Consider the following 25,272-nt stretch of genomic DNA (forward strand, 5'->3'; position numbering starts at 1 on the left):
GCTATGTTAAGGCTTAAGTCTGGCATTTTACCTTATATTTTCTGTTTCTTTGTTTTTCTTTTCCTGTGGGTCACTTGAAAATTTTCTCTGGTTCTCCTTTCCTGTGCCTTCCTGTGGGTCATTTGAAAATTATAAAGAATTCTGAGTTTGAGAATATTGCTCTGTTTTGTATTATTTCTCAGTGGTTTCTCTGGATCTTACAATATATAGAACTTAGCACAGCCAACAGGTGTAGATGTTTTACAAGGCTGAGTTAATTATTGAAGTCTTCCTTCTATTTACATCCTTTTGCACTCAACACTAACCAAATACAATTGTCTCAAGTATTTCCTCTACATACATTAAGCCTAACGTCAGATAATATTATCATTTCTGCTTCAACTACCAAATACAATTTAAGAAAATCATGAGGGTAATGACATTTTTTTAAAGATTTTTTATTTATTTATTTGACAGAGAGAGATCACAAGTAGGCAGAGAGGCAGGCAGAGAGAGAGAGAGGAGGAAGCAGGCTCCCTGCTGAGCAGAGAGCCCGATGCAAGACTCGATCCCAGGACCTTGAAATCATGACCTGAGCAGAAGGCAGCGGCTTAACCCACTGAGTCACCCAGGCGCCCAGGGTAATGATATTCTATTTATCCCTGTTTTTACCCAGGTGTTGTTCTTTCCTTTCTGAGGCTCTAAGCCTTCTTATGTTGTCATATTCTTTCTATATGGAGAACTTCTTCTAGCCATTCCTTAAGGGTTGGTCTACTAGTGAAAAATTCTTACTTTCCTTTGTGGATGTGTTTATTTTCCCTTTATCCCTTCATTGTTTTGCTGGAATTAAAATTTGCATTTGAAAGGACATCCAGTACTTGAAAATGTTTTGCTATCTTTTTGGGTCCTCTGTGGTTTCAGATGAATTATCAACTCTTACTCAAACTTCTGCCCCATAGGTAAGGCATCATTCCTCTCTGGCTTCTTTATGTTTTCTTGGTCTCAGGGCACCTGGGTGGCTCAGTCATTAAGCGGCTGCCTTCTGCTCAGGTCATGATCCCAGGGTTCTGGGATCCAGCTCCATATCAGGCTGCCTGTTTGGTGAAAAGCCAGCTTCTCCCTCTCCCTCTAGCTGCTGCTCTGCCTACTTGTTCTCTCTCTATGTCAAATAAATAAATAAAATCTTTAAAAAAAAAAAAAAGATGTTTTCTTGATCTCTAGTTGTCAGAAGTTGTTTAATTATGAAGCATGTTGGCCTATTTTGGGGGGGTACCTTATTTTGTTTTATTCAACTTCTTGAATATATAGGTATCTTTTGGTAAATTTGAATTTTGGAAGTTTCCAGCCGTACTTATTGAATATTTTTTTTTTAATCTCACACTCTTTCTCTTCTCCTTCTGGGTTTCAAACCATATAATCTGCAATAGATCTTTTATTATTGTCCACAACTACCTGAAAATTTTTACTTTTGTTACAGTCTAACTTTTCTCTGTGGGATCTGAATAAATTATATTGATCTGTCCTCAAGTTCACTAACTCTTTCTTCTCTCATCTTCAGTCTGCTTTTGAGCCCATCCAATGAGTGTGAGTTTTTAACTTTGGTTATTGTATTTTTCACTTCTACAACATCCATCTGTTTCTCTTTTAAAACTATTATTTCTTTGCTGTTAATTTTGTATTTTGTATTTGCTTTTGAAGACATTTTTATGATAGCTGCTTTCAAATTGTCAGGTAATTTTAACATCTTATTATAGTATTGTGATTTTTTAAAATTAATACTTTGTTTTTAGAGTCCAACATTTCCTTCATTCTTGTTAAGACAAATGAGCTTTTTTTTTTTTTTATTGAATCCTGGACATTTTTACATATTATTTTAAGAAAGTCAAGATTCTATTTAATTCTTCTATTTTAGCATGCATTCTTTCAGTTTCAGTTTAGTGTGTACATTGTGACTTTTTTTGGTGGACAGTGATTCCAATGACAATTTAGATTAAAGAATCCTTGTCATGTGATTCTAGTCAGCTTCATCTACCTGACCCCATGGGGTACCTGCTTAATCCAGATGGCACCATCTTCAGGGACAAAAGGCGTTTTTCTTGCCCTGTTATTAGGTAGGACACATGAGATCCAGAGGGAGATAAATTTCCAGCACTCCAGGCTGCTAGGTGCTGGCAGAGTTCATGCCCGCTCCCTGATGGTGCCACCTTCAGGGTCAGAAGAAGCTTCCCTGGAAAGTGCAGTGTCTCTAGGTAAAGAGTGTGGTCACTTGTCCTGCCTTCCATGTGACTTGGTTCTAGGGAGCTACCTGCTTGGTTTCTGCCAGTGCAGCTGGGAGGGAAAAAACACCTAACCGGACTCCTTTCTGCTGCTGTGGGGAAGTGTGCTGAGATGCAGACATGAAGTGAATCCTCTGCAGATCTCCAGAACTCCAGCATGTCTTTAAAGGCCATGCTCAAAATTGTTGTCAATGCATTAATCAACAGAATAGTATAAACCAATTCTGGCATGTACAATGTATTTATACTCTTCTCTAGTCATTGCTTTAAAGTTAAACATAAACATATTTGTGTCTTTACTTTTTCTCAGTAGTGCCTTACAGTTTTTAGTGTATTAGTCCAGCACATCTTTTGTTAGATGCCCCTATGTAACTCATTTTTTATGTTATCCTCTATCATTTTATATATATATATATATATATATATATAGACACACACACACAGATATATATTTGTGTGTATATATATGTATGTATTCAATTCTATGTAGTCAGATTTTTGTTAGATATTTTTGCATTTATGCTTATGAAGAATATTTATCTGTAGTTTTCATTTGTTTCCATGCCTTTGCTTTTAACACCAAAGTGATTCTGACTTCATAGGATGAGTTGGAAAATATCCTCTAACTTACATTTTTTGGAAGAATTTGTCTATAATTGCTACTATTTATCCCTTGAATTCTTGGTAGAAATTGCCAATAATGACATCCAGGCATAGAGTTTTCTTTTCAACAACATTAATAAATACAGAGGAATTCAGTTTCTCAATTTTTCTTGAGCAAACCTTGTTAGGTTCTTCCTTTCAAGAAATTCTCCATTTCATCTACATTATTGATGTTTTTGCCTTAAAGTTGTTCATATGTCTCATAATTTTTCAATATCTGTACAATCTATTATGATATCACCCATCTGATTTCTGATGTTGGAATTTTTTTTCCCACTCTCTCTTTTTGTTATCAGTCTGAACAGATAACTTAATTTTGTTAAATTGCATTTTCATTAAGTTCAAGATACAGTTTTATCTCCCCCCTCCTTGATTCCCCCCTCTTCCATTGACTACTTGGTAGGCAACTTGGTTTCCAAATATTTGGGGATTTTCCAGATATTTTTCTGTCATTGACCTTTAAATTATTTTCATTGTGGTGAAAGAACATAGTTTGTATGACTTGGATCTTTTTGAATGTTGGGGATTTGTTTCATGGCACAGAATATACTCCATTTTGCAAGTGTTCCACGTGGACTTCTGAGCACTCTACCCGATGCCCCATGAATTATGAGGTGTTCCACTCTGGCTGCTGGGAACAGGAAATATTCCCACCTGATGCGCACTCCAGCTTAATTTCCTCTTTTCCTTTTGGGTGGGTCTTTCCCCAGCACTGGGTATTTTCCTTATTTTCATGTAGTGATTCATACTTACTCAGCTGAATGCTCAAGGGCAAAGATCCCCAGAGTTCTTTATGAAGCTCTTTCTTCCTGGTATCTCCCCTCTGTGAAGTCCTATGGTTTTGCCCTCACAGACTCACAGTTTCCCTTCTTCACTCAGTAAGATCACCCTACTCTTCCATGTCCCCCATTCCTTGTGCTACATAGAGAGTAGCTGGATTCTCATACCTGTTTCCAGACAAATTGTTGTAATGTGTTGTTTAGGATGAATAAAATCCAGCCTCACAGAGGTATGACATATTTGGAAAATACATTATTTTAGTAGTTATTCCAGATTATTATAGGTATTTTTTATTGACAGTACACCAAAATTTGACAAATGATAGTTTCTAAAGGTTTAATTGCACTGAGTAATCAGTAGTCATATCGATGAAATATTTTTGTTACAGCAAGAGTCTTTGGTCTATCTTTCACTTTGAATGGATTATTTATCTGTACACGATTTTGTTACTTCATACAGTCACCATCTAGACAATGTTGACTCAGGGTTATGCTGACTTTAGTAATGTTGATACATTTTATTACCCAGTATAAAACATTCACAATTGTTATTTTCATTACAAATATCACATGAATTCTTTAAAATTGGAATGATGTCAGCTTCACAGTGGCTACAAGTTTTCAAAAATTCTGATTTTCACTCGAAATTTCTATCATGGCAACAAATACCATTTGTTGTTTTCTTTAAAGTGACAGGCTCACTTTGTTTTTGTGAAAGCTTTGGCCGAAACCCAAGTCTGAGAAATTTTTTCTCAAGTTTGTCAAGTTTGTCAGTTGTTCTTTCAGTCACAATTGCATTGTATGCAAAACTAACAATCTCATGAATGCTTCTGCATAGGCATTCCCCCTCCTGGATTGTGCAGTCCATGTACTTCCCATTTCTCTATACAAAACTTAAAAAGATTTATAGTGCTGTATGGTGAAACACGGTAGCTACACTTGTGGTGAGTATAGTACCATGCAGAGAGAAGCTGAAATGCTAAAATGTACACCTGAAATTAATGTCACACTGTGTGTCAACTATACTCAATTTTTTTCCAAAGATTTTATTTATTTATGTCAGAGAGAGAGAGCACAATCAGGCAGAGTGGCAGGCAGAGCAGAGAGAGGAGGCAGAGCAGGCAGAGGGAGAAGCAGGCTCCCTGAAGACCAAGGAGCCCAAAGCGGGACTCAATCCCAGGACCCTGAGATCATGACCTGAGCTGAATGCAGATGCTTAACCGACTGAGCCACCCAGGTGTCCCTCAAATTAAATTAATTAAAAAAAAAAAAAAAAAAAACTTAGGGCAGGGCCAAAATTCCATACAATTAATAACACTTAGAGTTTTACCAATGACATTCTGAAGTGAAACTGACATTCCCTTTTAACCATGTGTGGCAGTGTACAACAACAACACAGTTTTTCATAACTTGTGTTAAGGTGCTAACATTTCCTTTCATTTAAATACAAAAGTCGGAGCACTGGGTGGCTCATTCAGTTAAGCCTCCACTCCTGGTTTTGGTTCACGTCATGATATCATGGGTCATGGAACTGAGGCCTGCTTTGGGGTGGGGGTGGGGGCAGGCTCAGCAGGGAATCTGCTTAAAGATTCTCTCCCTCTGACCCTCCCCCACTCAAACATACACTCTCTCAAATAAATAAGTATATCTTAAAAAAATAAATACAGAAGTCAACATGGTTTAAAAGACAAATAACATCTTAGTTTTATTATGAAAATTTTTAACCTCATGAATTCCTTGAAAAATTCACAGAAACTCCCAAGAGTCCAAATGCTGAAATCCCACTCTGAGAGTCACTGGCTCAGGAAAAGTAAATATGATTACATATTATAACAATTAATTGAACCAGTTATCTTGAGTAGACCTGACTCCCAGCTCTTTCCCTTATCCCATCTCAAATGTCTTCTCAGTCTTATATCTGGTATCTGGTAGAGTTATGAAGGGTGGTGAGGTAAAAGAGATAAATTCAATTATTCTTTGCTTCTACCACCTTTTTCTTATTAAGTTCCATGTCATTCTGCATTTCATTAGGTCAGAGTTATAAGAGCTAAAGCATTATTTTTTTTCAGAGTTAGAGACTTTATTGCCAAAAGCTAGCTAAGTTATGCTCAGGCAGAGTTTTCTTTCTTTTCGTCTTGAGGCAAAAGAAACAAAAAAAGTCTAAACAAAAGACATCCAGACCAGGAGGTTTGATGCTGCTACTGAATTTTAATGTGCAGACATACCGTCTTGCCAGAAATCTGACTTCCAGCCACTAACTCCTGCCAGGCCTCAAGTTCTTTTGTATTATGTCACCCGTAAATTGGGCTGGGTGGACAGGAAGGGATATCTTTTAATTGGGAAAATATGTATTTTCTTTGAAATTATTTTAAGTTATAGTTACTCATACATTCAGTTAAAACATATTTGCATGACTATACTTTATTTCACTATTACAAATGAGACCTAAAAGATAAATCATTTGAAGGCTAACATTTTCATTATGATTTTCTTTCCCTTTTTCTTTTTTTTTTTTGTACCAGCACCCTTTGTTTGGACCTGCTGGAATGCTGGCCATCCCATCCTAGAACTCACCACGTTATCAATTGAGCCTTGGAGTTCTATCCCTTTCCAAATGTTCTGCATTTGATTGAGAAGAAGAATCTGGGGTCAATGCCACCTTCCTATTGAAAGTATTTGAGGGCTCTATAATCTTTCCTGAAATTTTTTTAATGATTATTATTTTAGCTTAAGATACTGATGACCCATTAAAATGCCTTATGTTACTTGGGAGAGGTAATGTGTTACTAAAGTTTTACTTTTCACATTCAAGATGAGATATACCCCAATTTTCAGCTAGTCACTGAGGAAGATCATGAAATGTGGGAGATAAGACAAAGTTTAAAGATTATGAAGGAGTAGAGCGCACAGCCTGAGAAATCTGTGGCATCTTGTTCTTCGAGTTATTCAGATACTTCCTAGTGCATTGTTAACAGCAATGCTTTATGTGAGTCACCAACAACCATATTTTTTCTCAACACCTGGTCTGAGTCAACACGGAGACAATTGTGGAGAAATCATTACATATCATATATCTCTATTTTAAAAAAGAAGCAACTGTCTAAGCCCATTTTAAAGGGATATGAAATAATTTTTGTTAGGAAAAAAGTTCTGCTTGCCTTAAAAATTGTATGCAGACTTGTTAAGAGCTGAAAGCTTGTAGAAAACAAGAGAATGACTTTCACGAATTATAGCTGACATATCAAAACTCATTTCCTGGAAATTGGTAGATGACACAAGCCCACTGCCAGAAAAATCTCCTAATTAGAAGGAAAACATAGTAATGTTTAAAATGCTTGACTTCACCATTCTTTCTTTGTTCTCTCTGACTTTCCAATGAAAGGAACAGAGAGCCAATGACTTGGACTCTTATTAACAGCATCATATATGATTATTTTCCCCAGATCCTCTCAGAACTATGAGTGTAAAGAAAGACCTGCCTAAAGTCTGGAAACAAATTTTCACAAACAGTGAAGGGAAAAAAAAAGGGGGGGGATCCAAAAATTGAGTAGATGAAACAGAAGATATAGTTGCAGATACACGAAAAATAGATTCACTTTTATTTCTGTTTAAATTACGTCATCGTATAGTTAATACCTGGAGAACTATTCTGGAAGTCCTACTGGAAGCCTGTCTGTCTGGACCATGGAGGTGGTGGTGTCACCCGGCTCTCCAAACAGTGCCGGCGGCTCGCACTCCATCTCTACCAAGGAAGGGAGAAGTAGCTTTGCACGTGCTAGCAAACCTCAGGCGGGTAACAGGAAGAGGAGCCCGCACGCTCTCTAGGTCAGTGCCACCGGTGGCAAAGAACCACACTGTTCTTGATGAAATCTCTGGCGGCTTTTTTCACACCCCCTCCTGATGGAAATGTTCAGGAGGAAACTACCTCTGCTCCACAGCGTACCAAATGCACCACGGGGATGTTTATGTCATTAGGAAGAACATTAATCCTGTTCGGAGGCTTCTCCCTATGTTTTGAACAAGGGTCTCATATTGAAGGATTTCATCCCCGGGGGAAAAGGCGGCAACTCACCTCCCGTCTCCCCTGGGCCTCCCATGGCCCAAGCTCCCAGGTCAAACTCACCAGTGAGAAACTTCGGTGCAGAAGCCCGCACCCGAGAAGCCTCTCAAGATGGGTTTCCGAAGAAAGCGCCGGCAGAGGCAGCCACAGATGGGAAGCCGCGCCGCGGGAGCTTCCGGCCTCGTGGCCCCAGAGGAGTGGGAAGCCCTAGGCGCTGAGCTGCGCGCGCAGCAGTAAGGCGGGAGCGGCTCAGAGGGCGCATGTGCCGCGGGGCAGTATGGGTCAGTACCTGACTGGAAAGCACTCCTCTCTGGGCACCGCGGCGAGCGTGCGACGCGCTGACACCCTTGAACAACTTCGTTTTCAGTTTTCAGCCACAGAGTGGGTTCTGGAGCTTGTATCTGGAACCGTACCGGACACCGGTTGGGTGTCCATTTCCTTCACACTGACTGCCCTGTAATAATCAACTGCGGGCAGGGTTGAAGGTGTCGGAGTGCCTGGTGCTACTCAAGGAGCCGTAGATGTATCTGTTAAAGGCTCTTCGGGAAGCTGTGAGCCCGGCTCCTGGGGCAGTAAGCCGTCGGAGCCCAGGCTTCCGAGTCAGGAAGACGCGGCCGTGACAAGGTAGGACGCTGGAATTTACACGGAGTGTATGACGGCTTGGTGTGGACATTGCCTACCCTCAGGAGGCTCTGCCTATCTGCGTATGGGTTAGCCATCCCCGGTGACTTTGTGCGACTGCTGTTGCTATTGTTATATACGTATACGTAGGAAATAGAACCTAAGCACGATAAATAATTTTCACAGTTACGCCGCCAGTGTAGATGGAGCTAAAATTCAAAACCAAAACCGTTTTACATTTCCAGAGTCCATCCATGTCTTTTCGATGCCACAATGCTAGGTAAATAGCTGGAATTTAAGGACGGACCTTCCTATTCTTTCTTTCTTTTTTTTTTTAATTTTTGCATGGAACTTTTGACTTCTCAGTAAACCAGACTGACATGTTGCCTCCCATATCCATAGCTGTGGCCACTGTCTCCAGCCCTTAACACGCAGTTTGTGAGTGTGTAGACAGTTATGTGGGACAGAGTCACCAGGCATTTTTTCACTGGGACGTAAGAAAAAAAGTAGTTTCTGCCCATCTGGTGATTTTTGCTTACTACTGTGCTTCTCCATACCGATTAGCATAAAGCAAAGTGAACTGAAAAACAGAAATATACAGAGAAGGGTAACAGGTTGTCTTTTGTTCCTTTATTACACTTGAATTCTTTCATTGGCTCCATTTTTCCCACATAGAGTTGGCATAACAAACTTTCCGTAGTCTTTTCCGTTTGTTAATGAACAAAAAGCACTAAAGTTCTCTTGAAATTAGAGTTGTTGGTTGAAAGCACGCCTTTATAATCTATACATCTATTTATTGAAATACTATAGAGTAGGGCTTAATAATTCTTAATTCTTGTCTGAATTGAGTTTTCTAACATCTATAGGGCAGACATAAAATATGTGTTATTCTTGAATAACTAAATTAAATTCCAGCACTCTCATTTGTTTTATTTATTTTTAAAATTTTTTTTTTCAGTGTTCCAAGATTCATTGTTATGCATTTTTTTTTTTAATCCTTGGGATGATGTAGACTTTGGAGGAAGGCAGGAGTGCCCTCGTTTCCATGTCTGTTTGAACGCGTACCACAGACTTCGTGCCTAAAAACAATACACACTTAATCTCACAGTGTGGACACTGGAAAACAAGTCACAGTGTGGCTCAACTTGTTCTCCGCTCCAGGGCTCACAGGTGTCAGCAGGGCTTTGATCCCTCCTGGAAGCTCTGGGGATGAACTGCTTCTGATCCAAGCGGGTTGTTGGCAGTTCTTTTCTGAGCTGTGGCACTGAGCTTTCCATTTCCTTGCTCACTGTCCATCAACAGCCATTCTCGGCTTCCAGAGGCTACCATTCCTTGGCTCACGGTCCCCTTCTTTCATTTTCCAAGCCAGCAACAGCAGGCTGAGTTCTCCTCATGCTTCAGATCTCTCTGACTTCCCTGTGCTACCTTCTCTGGTGGGCTCATCTGTCCCCCTCTTCTACTTTTAAGGATCATGAGATTCCACTGAGCTCCCCTGGATAGTCCAACATGCTTACCCCACCGTAAAGTCAAGTATTTTGTCACCTTAACTGCATTGTGAAGTCTATTCACAGTAGTACTAGGTTAGTGTTGGATGGAATAAACCAGAAAAAGGAATCTTGAAGGACCGTCTCTAGAATTCTGTGGGCCCCACCTGGGTGTGACTCCTATTTAACAAACAGTAATCCTTGACTAATCCATTAAATTCAATGAACCCTGATTTCTCTTTTTCTTTTTGTAAAATGGAATTAACTATGATATATTTCACAGAATTCCTATAGAGATTAAAAGAGACTGCCTATGTGAAGTGCTTGCTGCAGTGGCTTGGCAAATAGATTATCAATGCATTATAGATAGTAGTAGTTGGAGGAGGAGGAGGAGGAGTGATCGTAAAAGTGTCTTTAGAACAGCGTAGGTGCTTAATATATGCTGATTTTCTTTATTCCTACATATGTTGGATTTAAGCACTAAGCTTTCATGTCTCAGATCTTTCAGGGGATATTATACTTTAATGGTCCTGGAGCCTAAGTTGTCTGCTCTTTGCAGATCCTTCTACTCTTATGTAGCTAACTCCATCACTGATATATGGACAGTTATAGCTGTATGGTACTCATGTGATAGGATGTTGAAACCTAGAAGGAATAAGGCAAAGAGTTTTTTTATATCAAATATTGAATTAAATTCAAAAGACCAATTCATCAAGAAGACATAACAATCTGAAGTGTTTATATACTTAATAACGAAGCTTCAAAATATAAGAAGCCGTAACTCAGATCTGTAAGGAAAAACAGACAAACCTGCAATTATAGGTAATGGTTTCTATCTCTCCCTTTCAATAACTGATGGGAGAAATAGGAAATCTGTAAGGATGTAGATGGTTTTATCAACTATCAAACAATCTAATCTAATCAATATTTATAGGACATTCTATCCAAAACAGCCAAGTACACATTCTTTCCAAGTGCACAAGTACATCATAACACTTACCAAGATAAACAATACTTTGAGTCATAAAACAAGTCTCAATAAGTTAAAATCAACAGATCCAAGTCATACCAAGTATGTTCTGTGATCATAATGGAATTGGATTAACAATCCATAGCAGAAAGATCTCTGGAAAATCTTCAAATATTTGGAAACTAAGTAACACACTTCTAAGTAAGGCTTGGGTCAAAGAAGAAATCAAGAGAGTAAATAAAAAGTATTTTTAAGTGAATGAAAACAAAAATACAAGATATCAACGAATACAAGACCTGACAAATAATAAAGTGATGATTGCTGGAGGGGAGGGTTTGGGGAAATGGACAAAATAGGTGAAAGGGGTTAAGAGGTACAAGCTTTCTGGCTATAAAATAAATAAGATACAGGGACATAAAGTCCAGAATAAGGAATACAGACAATGCTGTAATAACTATATATGGTAACAGATAGTAACTAGACTTGTGATGATCATTTCATAATGTATACAAATATTGAGGCACTATGTTATACACCTAGAGCTAATATAATATTTATGTCAACTATACTTTAAAAAAACAAACAAACCAGGATTTGTGGGATGCTAAACCAGTCCATGGGGTGGAGGGGGGTGTGTGGAAATTTATAGTGCTGCTTTGAAAAGAACAAAGTCCTCAAATGATCTCAGATTTTGCCATAGAAAATTAGGAACGAATCCAATTAAAGTCTTACTTCAGTAAGAATTAAAAAGGTGATGATAATGTGGCCAGCAGAATTTAAGATGGCCTCCAAAATTCCTTCCCATTGGTATATGAACCCTATATAATATTCTTCTTTTGAGTGTGGACAGGAATTGTGAATAAATTAGAATATTGCTTCCAGGATGCCAAAGGAATTTTGATGTGTTATTAGGTTACTAATCCGCTGACAATGACTTAATTAAAAAAATAAAGAGATCATCTTAGGTGGGCCCGACCTCGTCAGGTGAGCCTTTAAAAGAAGGTGCAGCATTAGAGGGATGCTCCTGCTGTCCTTGAAGAAGAAAACAAAGACCCGTATTACAAACTGTCTATGGAACTAAATGGTATCTGGCTGCTGAGTGACCCCAGGCCAACAAGTAGAAAGAAAATGGAGACTACAACCACAGAGAATGGAATTTTGTCAAACATGAAGATCTTGGGCCAGGACTTGAGCATTAGATGAGATCACAGCCCCAGCTTACACCTCAACTGTAGCCTAGTGAAATCTTGAACAAAGGATCCAGTTAACCCATGCCCTGACTCCTGATTCACAGAATATCTTCGATGATAAATTTGTGTTGGTTCAAGCTACTAAATTTGTGGAAATTTGTTATGCAGCAATAGAAAACTAATACAGATAAAAGCCAAACAAATAAAACAGGAAACAAAAATGATGGAGAAAATTAATAAAATAAAAAGTAGATATTGTGTAGGAAGGTTTTAAAAACCCATCCACTAATCAGAAATAAAAGGAGGAGATACAAATTCCCAATATCTGGAATTAGAAGGGTGCCACCACTACAGGTTCTAGCGGAATCTAGAATATTGAAATGGAATATTGCAAATACATTTATGCCCATAAACTTGAAGGTTTTCTGAAATGAAAGAATTCCTTACAAGACACAATCTTCTCAATGCCTACTTAAAAGAAATAGATAACTTGAACAGCCCTCTATACATGAAGAAATTGGACTGAAAAAATTCTCACAAAGAAATCTATAGGTATAGATAGATTCGCTAGTAAGTTCCTAGTAAGTTCCACCAACTGTTTAAGAAGTCAGTGATCCAATTCTTCATAAACACTCCAGAAAATTGAAAAGGAAGGAGTACTACCCAGCTAATTATATGAAACCAGCATTACTCTGAGACCAAAGCCAAAAAGATACATTCCATAAAAGTAAAAGTGTCCCTCAGGAACATACATGTAAACATTCTAGCAAAATTCCCGTAAGTCAAATCCAATGTATATGCATGTATATGTATATGATATGCATATGATATAATACTATGATTCATGTATATGACATGATACTCTGGTAATGTATATGATATAATATATCCAAGTGGTGTTTATCACAGGAATGCAAAACTGGTCTCCCATTTGAAAATTCAGCAATGTTCATATTGATGGACTAAAAAAGAAAAGCCATATTATCCATTTAATATATACAGAAAAAGCACTAGACAAAATCTAACATCCATTCTTGGTAAAAACTCTCAGCAAACTAGAAATACAAAGGAACTGCCTTAATCTTATTAAAGGGATTTTTGAAAAATGTAGAACTATTATACCATTATTATACTTAATGTTAAAAGACTGAATTCTTTCCTCCAGAAGATGTCCACTCTCACCACTTTTATTTAACGTCGTCATGGAGATTCTAGCCAGTGCAAAGGCAAGGAAAAGAAATAAAAGGCACCCAGGTTGGGATGTAGGAAGAAAAATTCATTTTATTCTCAAACAACATAATGTCTATGAAGAAAAATCTGATGAAATTTACAAAAATTATACTAGAATTAATATGTGTTTAACAATGTGGCAGGACACAAGATCAATATATAAAATTTAACTGTGTTTCTGTATATTATAAATGAACAATTGGGAATTGAATTTGATACAACTAATAAATCTGAAAAAGGATGTCCAAGACCTATGCACTTTACATTGCTAAACAGTGCTGACAGAAATTAAAGAAGGCCTAAAGAAGTGGATGAAGGATATATACCACGTTTGTGGGTCAGAAAGACTGAATTAATATTTCTAAGAAACCAGTTCTCTGAAAATTGGTGAATAAATTGAATTTAATCCCAGTCAGAATTCTGGCAAGCATTTTTGAAAAAAACTGAAAAACTGATTCCAAAATTCACATAGAATTGCAATGTACCTATGATAGCTAAAACAGTGTTAAGAACAAAATTGGAATGCCAACCTTACCTGATTTCAAGACTTATCATAAAGCTACAGTGTTCAAGACAGTAAGGCATTATTGCCTTGACAGACAATATAATCAACTGAAGTAAATAGAAACTCCAAAAATAGACCCACTTATTTATAGACGACTGATTTTTTACAAAGGTGTAAAGGCAATCAGTGGGAAAAGCCTTGTCTTTTTTTTTTTTTTAAAAGATTTTATTTATTTACTTGACAGAGAGAGAGAGATCACAAGTAGGCAGAGAGGCAGGCAGAGAGAGGGGGGAAGTAGGCTCCCTGCCGAGCAGAGAGCCAGATACGGACCTTGATCACAGGACCCTGAGGTCATGACCTGAGCCGAAGGCAGAGGCCAAATCCATTGAGCCACCCAGGTGCCCCAGGATGGTCTTTTTAATAAATGGTGGTAGAACAAATGGATACCAGTGGGCAAAAATGTGAAGTGTAGTTCATACCTCACACCATTTACCAAAGTTAATTCAAAATGGGTCGAAGACTTCAATGTAAAACTTACATCTATGAAGCTTGTAAAAACAAAAACAAAAACAAAAAAAAACCTTGCGACCTTGGATTAGGCTAAGATCTCTTAGATATGACACAAAAATATAATCTATTTAAAAAGCTGGTGAATTTAACTTTATCAAAATCAAAAATGAAAAATCTAAGCCACAATTTGGAGAAAATATTTGAAGTCCCGTATATGATAAAAGATTTGTATTTAGAATTGTAAATAATTTAAAAAGTCAATCATAAGGAAACAACGTGATGCAAACGAATAAAAAATTTGAATAAACTTGATCAAAGAAGATGGAAAATAAGTATAAAAAATGGTCCACTTTATTAGTCATTACGGAAATTCAAATTAAAACCACAATAAGATAGCATCTCACACCTATTACAATAATTCTCCTTGTGAATACTCAGTATATCAAGTATTAGTAAGGATGTGGAAGAACTGGAGTTCTCGTAAATTGCTGTTAGAATTTTAAAATGGTACAGAGACTTTTGGGAAAAAAACAAAAAACTCTGTCCATTTCTTAAATAGGCAACTCTATTAACTTTCATACAATCCAGCCATTTCAATTCCAGATACTTATTTTAGGGAAGTAAGAGCATAGTTCATACAATGACTCACACATGAATATTCACAGTAGTTTTATTTTCAATAGTCAAAAAATGGAAGCAACCTCAATGTCCATTAATCGGTGAATAAATAAACATTGTGGTATCTCCATACAATGGAAAATAGCAATAAAATATTTGGATCACTGATACATACAATGACATGGATAAATCTCAGAAAGCATGCTGAGTGAATAAAGTCAGACAAAACACAACCCTATTACGTTTCTATATAAAATGCTAGAAAATGAAAATTAACCTTGAGTGTCAGAAAACAGACCAGTGTTTGTCCCTCGAAGAGCAGAGGGGTGGGTGGGAGGATTGCAAAGGAGCATGGGGAAACTTTTTCAGGTGATACCTATGTCCATCCACCCAACTCAAGATGAGTGGTTTTGGCCCGGGTCTCTTGGTGATGACCTATGGTCATCTATCCCATTTCTACAAAAGCCCAGTAGTTTGCCGAGAACTCCTTTCCCATTGGTGTCTAATTCTCCTTGGCAGAATCATGGTCTTGCTGCAGAACCCATGGGGACTGCAGTCACTCTCCTAGTCAGAGACTCCCTAGGAATCTTTGTGTACCACAGATAATTCTGTGGGATCTGCTAGGTCATATGGTCCAGGGGAGTCGGCTATTTGTATCTCAGCATGAACCTAATGCAGAACCTTCTCTCTTATGGATTCCCCTTAAAATTGACAGCCTTTCACATCATTTGGTATGTGAATTAGAGCCAAATTCCAAACTCTGGTATAGGCTGGATTTCAGATTTATGTCCAACCCACTAGCCATGTATATCTTACCACTGTATTCCAGTATATAGCAATATACATGATGGCACCAATATAGGGAAACAATGAAATGGTTTATGAAACATCCAGATGACACACTGCAATAAAGAATGGGGAAATTAACATAACCCTGAGATAAGATTAGAAATGTGTATTGCTATAACTCTCTCTGATGGTTCTCCTCCTAAATGGGGACTGAAAAGCACTCATTCATCAGACCAATAACCTCATACTGCATTAATCTGTTCTTACATCATTGTAGCACTGCAACTGGGATTGAGATTGGGGCTACTACTTTACTACTTGATTGTCTGCAGTGGTCCATTGTCTGGCCATTTCCCTCCCTTCCTTCCTCCATCCTTGCCTGCCTTCCATTTTTCCCTCCTTCGCCTCTGTTTTTTCCTTCTTCTTCTTCTTTTTTTTTTTTCTTTTTGGTGTGTGTTTTTGTATGTGCCTTTGTTTGCAGTTGAAGTCCCTGAAGCAGCCTCTACCTATAGCTGCTATTAATTAACTATATTAGTGAATTAAAATGACACCACAAATTAAAAATGATTAAAAATAATACCATATCCCACATGGAATGGGATAGATTTTCATGGTCCTTAAAGAAGAAAGGATGCAGGGGCTGTGTTCATAAATACATATATAGACATTTAATTTACCAGTCTGATACCAAGATAAAAACATTTATTTATCTTATAGGCTGTAATCCCTTAATGCTTTGGATAAAAGGTTGTGGAAGAGTTCACACCATTATGAGAAACTCCTAACTACAATCATGCATTTTTGATGCTTTTTGTGGTGAAAATTACAATTCTGAATTCAGGTATTCACCCCCATGAAAAGGACAAATATTGATGTGGAATTCCTACTTAAAAATTAGTTACAATCAAAATTGATACTCAAACATCAAACCTACTTGTGTGGCATGGAGACTAGTCACATTCCTTAATCTTAGCCTAAGATCAGAATGTTCTCAGTGTTCTATTTGCAGAAAATAAAGTTAACTAAGATGAAGACAATCTGGCCCACTTTCCTTTCATGTGGTATAAGTCAAAGGACAATGTCTTTAAATAACAAAGCCTATTAAAACTAGCTTATGGAAAAAGGAGGGAATTTAGCAAAACTATAGGTTAACAGTGGTGGAACTGGCCTTACAAACCATTACTAATACCCTAACAACCTCAGAGTATCTCCTGCATCTGGGATATCTTCCATCCCCTCCCTACAGATGACAAACCCTCTCCACACAGCAGGCAGTGCACCACAAGCAACTCTAAATTCACATTCTTCTAACTTATTCAGGCCCAGAAAGAGAGAAATCTCCCTCTCCACCAGTTCCAATTAGAAACATCCCAGGATGCTCGCCATTGTCCTAGCTTAGATCCCATCCACCTCTTGACTCAAACTCCGTGGCTACCAGGCTAGGACTACCATTGGCTTGTCTCTATTACATGTGTACATGCATGGTTAGGAAGACTGGATATGTTAAGATTGGAGGGGTCAGTGATAGGTAAATAAGAACAATCAGCACTACCCATACTTTTTACTGTAAGCTGACAAGAAACTTTTGAACTATATTAAAATGAAGTATTATAGATCTTTGTGTGTATATGCATATCCTTTTCTCACCTACTCTGTGGAAAGCGCTATACAAGTTGCAAAGATCAGCATCACTCTATCTCAAAATTACTAACCTCAAGAGCTTTAATTGTTGATAAAGAAAATAAGAACAATAACAACAAAACTGGCAGTGAAGGGCTGCACAGCCAAGTGCTCTAAGAAAGATACGAGAATCTATTGTAATTCAATGAATTTGGTGAAGAACCATATATTTATCCATCCACCCAACCAGACATCAGAATCACTCATGGAGCACTGAAGAATCCAGGCAACTAGGTCAACCTTCAGAGATGCTGATTTAAGGGTCTGGGATAAGGTTTGAACATCATATTTTTAACAACTTCTGTGAGACATGGGGCTAAAGCTGAAAATCCAGTTAGTGTTGAGAGCTAACATTTGGAAACATTGACTGGAGGACAGTATTCACTATACCTCAGATGATTTTGATTGCCAGGGATTCCATCTCAAAGAAAGATATTGCCATCTGTATGACACAACTACCAACCAAACAACTAGGTAAGGAACAAGACCACCCCTACTCATAAAGTTCCCTTTCTGGAAAGACTTAGGTGACCTCAAGAGTTGACCACTTGAGTGAGTGACCTTGCTTCTTCCTTCCCATGGCCTGGTTCCCACTGTTACATTTTAAATTTGCTGATAAAAAATGAAATGAGCCTGTGAAACCCAGATACCCCACTCTTGACCCCAGTGAAGACAGAGCCCAGGTAGGCTCTCTCTCTCTCTCTACTACTATGACCCCAGGCATCTTTTGTGTCCTCTAGAATTAAGCAATAAACCTTGATGTTTCAAAGTTCCCTGATGGTTGTTGCTGAGGTGTGTCTTGCAATCTTAAGAACCACATAAGGGCCAGTCTAGCCACAACACTGGCTCTGGTTGAGGCTTGTGTGTTGGGTCTTGCCACAAGAAGTACTGGTCCAGGTGAGTGCCTCAGGCATTCCTACCTTATAACATCATTACCAATAGGCTGAGATTGACAACAAACATGCACTTAGTATGAAATTTGTATAATTTGAGGGGCACCTGGGTGGCTCAATGGGTTAAAGCCTCTGCCTTCAGCTCGGGTCATGATCCCAGGGTCCTAGGATGGAGCCCCACATCGGGCTCTCTGCTCAGCGGGGAGCCTGTTTCCCCTCCTCTCTCTCTGCCTGCCTCTCTGCCCACTTGTGATCTCTGTCAAATAAATAAATGAAATCTTAAAAAAAAAAAAAGAAAGTTGTATAATTTTCAAGTAACAAATTTTGGGGAAAATGAAACAAAGCTTATAAAAACTCGATGCCGATTCTACAATACTGCTTCAATTTAAAGTATGAACTAGTGGTAATAGTATTACTTCAAATACTCAGATTGTATTGGTTATAAAAATATGTATTTGAATTGTTTGGTCCCATCTTCCACTCTGGTGGAAGAATTCACATCATTAGGAGAAACTCCTAAATATAATTATGCATTTCGGATGCTTTTTGTGGTGAAAATTACACTTCTGAATTCAGGTGTTCACCCCGGTGAAAAGGACAAACTAAGATGCACCCATGTTAGCAATGGAAGTTATCATCTGTTACAGCTTACAAGTTTCCTGTGCTCTTCTGGAAACAATCCATCAAAAGAGATAATTAACAATCAAAATGGGCCAGTCAGCTTGAATAGATCCTTAAGAGTGGGTTGTAGGTGTCTCTCTGCAATGGAATCCATAACATACAGAGCCCAGTGACTGCCCCAGCCTCAGTTTTAAAAGAATATATCCACTCTTTTTTTCAGAAAGAACATTTTCTGTAGGTTACAGAAAACCAGTGTAAACTTCAAATTTAACTAGTTAAGTCTAGTGGCAAGTTGAACTTGAGCGTTGGTTGAGCATTTGGCTGGGGTCAGTTATGTCAACTATGGCCTCTGCTCTGCCAACTGTGGCCTCCCATCACCAGTCTGTCCTCTTTCATGGTCATAATAACATAGCAAATTGGTTGTTCATGTTTCCTTGTTCATGGACAGCTCCAGATGGAGTTGGAACCAGGAGTCTGGCTTGTGTGAAGAAGGAACTTTCCCCGAAGCCTCCACCAAATCTCTTCTGATATCCCACTGACCAGAACGGGGTAACATGTTTATTCTCAAAGAATCATAGATGAAGAGACTAGGATTACCCATCAGACTCAATTTAGAGCTGAAGTGACTAATTCAAACCACATTACTGGTACTCTGGGCTAGGAGAGAGAGTGGAATAGACATCGGACAGTAGCTGCAGTGCTCACTAGAACCCTGGAAATTAGTGTTTGCTTTTGCCTCCATTTCTTCTCTTCTGAGGGGCTACAGCAGAAACCTGCAGTTGATGACAATGAGGTAATAGGATAAATATTTTGTTAAGGTTGTAAAGATAGTAAAAGAAACATATGACTAAGACAAAGCCATTAAAAAAAACTAACAAACCTAAAACCTTTTGTCTCCACATTCTTGTCTACTTGTATAAGTAGTGAAGAAAACAAACACAGTCCCTGCTCTTGTGAAGATCATAGTCTGGCTCAAGGAGTGAGTTCATGTGGGAGATGGCGGGAGACATGTTCTTTCCAGGGTTCATAGGGTGTGAGAAAGAGCAGCATGAGTACAGTCCTGGTGATAGCAAGCATAGACTCTGAGAACAGAGTACAGCTTAACTATAGGACATATATAAAGGAGCACTGAAAGAGAAGGCCAGAGAGATCTTTTGAAAGATATTGCAGCAAATCTCAGGCATCAAAACAAAGAAATTGTGCTTTGTTGTTCAAATGTAGGCTATGTGAAACTGATGGAAATTTTAGAGCAGGAAAATAAAATGATCGAATCTGAGTTTATAAGAAGTAATCTTTCGGTGAATAGAACTGGTGTGAAGGTCATCTAATGAGTGATATTGAGGATGTAGATAATGAGAGCAACAATGGACAGAGGAGCAGATGTACTAGTTGTTATTATTAACAGTCTTATCAGTGGGACTTGGTCACTGATCAAATTACAGGTCAGGGTACACATGAGAGTCAGGAGCCAAGATTTCATGTCTAGATGGCTGGAAGAAAACAAAGCTTCTAATAGGAAAAAAATAGATCTGGGCAGAAAGGTAGGAGTTTGGTTTCATTCACCAGTGGAATAATCATATGGTAATAGTCAGAAGGTAACTGGTTAGAAGCCTTCCCTAGAGTCAGAGGTTCTCGCTTTGGCCAAAGGCAGTTACATGCCTGTATTCCAAACATGAGCCACTGAATTAGAATCTTTAAGAATGGACTGTAGAATCTGTTTTTAAAAGCATCATGGTTGATTCTGAGGCACAGAGAGCACTGATTATCACCAGCTAAGTGCTACTTTTCATCGACAGAGTGCTTTTGCAAGGGAGCTTCCATTTGACCAACTCCACTTACAGGTTGTGTTTAGACAAAGTTTTTTCAATTTATGTCAAAAGTCCATTTAGGATATCCGATGGAACCCCTTCTCTCAACACATGAGAGCAATTAAAGGCCTATCACGTTTCTAAGCCTTCAGCACTTTTAAAAACCACAGTATTGCAATTTATTTGTTCACTCTAAGTGTTGTCCTAAACAAGTCAAGCTCAACTACATTCTTTAAATCAGTTTGAATGGAGTACAAAGTACAATTTCCATTCCTAGATTTTAGAGAAGAAAAGAAATTTAAATGACCCACAGTCTCACAGTTTTTGGTAAATGATACCAGCAATCCAGAAATTTGAGATGAATAGGTCTGCAGCACAAAGGGCCATTTCTGGAGTTTTTCATAGTTTGTACATAAGTAACAAGGCACTGCTTTTTCATTCACTGTTTATATTAAACCAGAAAAAAGATCTTTAAGAAGAAAAACATTCCTAACGATTGTACCTACTTCACAGATTGCCAAGAGTTAATCTTACTTCAGTCTAACACAGAGAGAAAGTAGTGCACAAAAACAGAGTACTAGTGAGAATAATATGGGCAACAGACAAAATGCTTTTATCAGATAATATAAGGGATATCTACATTCAATTTTAAGATAAGGTAAGTAATCTTGGAATACATATGGCTTATGTATATAAAGAAGTCTACTTGGGGAACCCTCTTACCGTGTTGGTAGGAACACAAACTGGTGCAGCCACTCTGGAAAATAGTATGGAGCTCCTTAAAAAGTTAAAAATAGAGCTATGCTACGACCCAGCAATTGCACTACTAGGTAATTATCCGAAGGATACAAACATAGTTATTTAAAGGGACACATGTACCCCAATGTTTATAGCAGTAATGTCCACAATAGCCAAAGTAGGAAAAATGCCCAATGTCCATCGACAGATGAATGGATTAAGTAGAAGTGGTATATATATACAATGAAATATTATGCAGCCAAAAATAATGAAATCTCGCCATTTGCAACAATATGGATGAATTAGAGGATATCATATTAAGTGGAATTAGGCAGTCAGAAAAAGACAAATACCATATGATTTCACTCGTGGAATTTAAGAAACAAAACATGAACATAGGGGAAGGGAAGTAAAAATAAAATAAGATGAAAACAGAGAGGGAGGCAAGCCATAAGAGACTCTTAATTACAGAAAACAAACTATTGCTGGAGAAGAAAGGAGTGAGGTAAGTGGGTGATGGGCATTAAGAAGGGTATGTGATGTGATGAGCAGTGGGTGTTATATAAGACTGATGAATCCCTGAATTCTACTGCTGAAACTAATAATACACTCTATGTTAACTAAATTAAGTTTAAAAATTTTTTTTTAAGATTTTATTATTTTTTTCTTATTTGACAGAGAGAAACACAGCAACAGAAGGAACACAAGCAGGGGGAGGGGGAGAGGTAGATGCAGGCTTCCTGCTGAGCAGAGAGCCCAACATGGGGCTCCATCCCAGGACCCCAGGATCATGACCTGAGCCGAAGGCAGACACTTAACAACTGAGCCACCCAGGCGCCCCAAGTTTAAAAAAATTTTTTAAAAAAAGTTTACTTAAGAAACAAATAATAAACAAAATAGAATATGTTCAACTTAGAAGTCAACAATACTAAGGCAACAAGAATATTCTGTTTTGTTTTTTTTTTTCTCTATCAGACTGGAATAATTAAAGACTTTGACACTTCGATGCACTTAAGGATGTGGAGAAATTGGTGGTTTTGACACATTGTTGATGAACATGTAAATTGGTACCCTTTTAACGAATTTAGCAGTTTCTGTTTATATATTCATTTATTTTTTATTTTTTTATTGCGGCTAACGTAAATGGCATACTTGTTTCAAGTGTACAACATAGTGATGCAGCAGTTTTATACGTGATACAGTGCTCACCATGACACGTGCAGTGTCCATCCATCACCATACAAAGTAAGTGTCCTATTACTGATTATATTCCCTATGCTGTAGTTTTAAACCCCTTGACTTGTTTATTTTATAACTGGAAGTTTGTATCTTTTAATCTTCTTTACCTATTTTGCCCATTCCCCCACTTCCCTCTCCTCTGGCAACCACCAGTTCTCTCTTAATGACACTGCTTTTGGGGTGTGTGTGTGTGTGTATGTTTTCAATTCCACATGTAAGTGAAATCATATGGCATTTGCCTTTCTCTCTCTTATTTCACTTAGCATAATACCCTCTAAATCCATCCATGTTGTTGCAAATGACAGGATTTCATTATTGCAAATGACAAGATTTCATTCTTTTTGATGGCTGAATAACATTCAGTCATATATATATATGCATATCTATCTCCTGAATCTGAAATTCCCCTGTCTGTATCTAATCTGGAGTAATATATACACATGAAAGAGGACATATATAAAGGATATTATTACAACATTGTTTATAGGGTGAGAAGTAAAAAATAAATCAAAATAACCAGATCAAAACAGCAATAAATTACAGGATTAATTGTGGTATATACCTATGATGGAAACCAGCTAGCAGATAAATATAATGAGGTGTGTCTCTATGACCTTGGAGATAGATACTTTGTTGTATAGGAAAGGAAAGTAGGATAGAATTTACAATTTGATAATAATGTTAAAATAATAAATTAATACAAAGTATTTTAGAGGGAGCATATCTGTTTATTAAAGCAGGAGCACACCACTGTTTGTAGCTTTGAGTGATAAGGTGTGACAGGACTGAACAGTAGGCTGTGTTCTCAAGGAACTTCAGTCTGACCCACAATGCTGCAATATTGTATTGAAATAATTGGATTCATATATTACTTGGCAAATAAATTATTAATAATTCAAGAAGACAAGACTGGTTGTATGTCTGGTGCCTGTGCATATAGCTGAAAAATTATTGAATGCTCCTTTGTAGAGCCTTTCTCTTCTGCCTTTCAGGTCATTTTCTTATACCTTTTAAGTAGCTAAGCACTTTCAAATGTATCATCTCACTTACTGCTCCTTATCTGTGAAGTAGGATAAGGAATGAGCCTCTGAGTAATTATGTAACTTTACTAGTAACCCATAGCTCATAATTGACAGAGTCTAAATAAGAATTGAGGTCTTCCGAGGTCAGGTCCACTATATCACTTTTGCTTCTCTGTGATTGACAAATGTAACATAATCCTTTTCCATCTTTTGTCCTGAATTGGTCCTCCATGGATGCATGCCAAAGACCAACACACCTGGGCCTCATGAGCGTTATTAATCCCAGAGTTGTATAATATGAAGTATCCTTATTAGCATACAAGCAAGCATGAGTTAACCTTTCCTCTATCACTCAGCTTGCCAAGCGAACGCAGCCAGATCCAAACACATTCCTGCTCTCTGTGCTGCGGAACTAGAACAAGGGTCACTTACCAGGTCCCTTGACAGTCCTACAGCACACCCTTATAGCTCATCCTGCAGTCACCAAACTGTGTCCTTCAGTCCAAGGGAAAACTATTCCACATTCACATATAAATTCATAAGAATTGTTTTCCCAAATTCATGGAACAAGCATTGGACTTCTCAAGTATCCCATTATGTTCACAGTATTATACAAATAGATGTTGAGGGGAGAAATCTCACCAAAATCCTTCACTGTTTTACATTTCTTTATAATATATTAACTGCATCTCTCACCCTCTTTTGAATTATAGCTTCACAGCACTGAGCAAAATAGCAGTGTTTTTCCCAGGAAAAAGAGATAAGAGTCAAGGAATAGTGGGCAGCCTGTGTATTATTAAGTACTGAGAAGGGTGCCAAAATCCCTTTGGCATCTGAGCGCTGTTTTATAGCCTCTCTGAGGAACAGAGGACCGACATCTTGGAAAGATTGGGCCTCTGGAGGGTCAGTTGGGTGACCTCTTCTCTCAGCTAAATCCAATGTTGGCAGAGGCTGAAAGACAGAGAAAGACAGTGAGCCATGAAAATCATGGCTAATAACACAAGTGATTATATTCTCAAAAAATGTATCATGAGAATCTCTAATAAAAGTTGATCCAAACAGTACATAAAAGAAAACCAGGAACATCCTTGGAAATTTTTAAAATATAAGCCATTATTGTTAAGGTAGGAAGGCAGCATGGGGAGTGTGGAAAGCAACTGTCTCCACTGGACACAAAAAAGTGGGTTCAGGAACATTGTTCCCTTACTACCCAAGTGACCTTGGAAAGCAGTGTTCTCTATTTGTTCATCTATTGTTTCAGAGAGAAAACAACTTTATAAGTTGTTGCCAGAATCAAATGAAATATATGTATATTTCAAAACAGACTTCAAATCACAGCTCTGCTAGGGTGGCAGGTAGTGGTATTTGGGAAAAATTTAACCTTTCTTCACCTCAGTTTCTTAAAAAGAAAGAATGAGATGAAAGTAGAGCTCAATCCATAGTATTTCTATAGGCATTCAATAAACAGTATCTACAGAGTATTTAGCACAGTACTTGGCACATAGTGAGCATTCAGTAAGAGGAACAATGACGATCATCTTCTGATGAGGAGTGAGGGGCATATTTAAAACTGGCTTAGGGTATCAGGATTGCAGAA

At 38.0% G+C, this 25,272-nt stretch overlaps 1 pseudogene; it reads left to right on the forward strand.

Annotated features, from left to right (window-relative positions):
• Positions 1-8,034: 8,034 nt before the first annotated feature.
• Positions 8,035-25,272, forward strand: part of LOC116571503 — a 39,301-nt pseudogene continuing 22,063 nt past the window's right edge.

This window comes from Mustela erminea, chromosome 13 (genome assembly GCF_009829155.1).
Source record: "Mustela erminea isolate mMusErm1 chromosome 13, mMusErm1.Pri, whole genome shotgun sequence".
NCBI classification, from domain to species: Eukaryota; Metazoa; Chordata; class Mammalia; order Carnivora; family Mustelidae; genus Mustela; species Mustela erminea.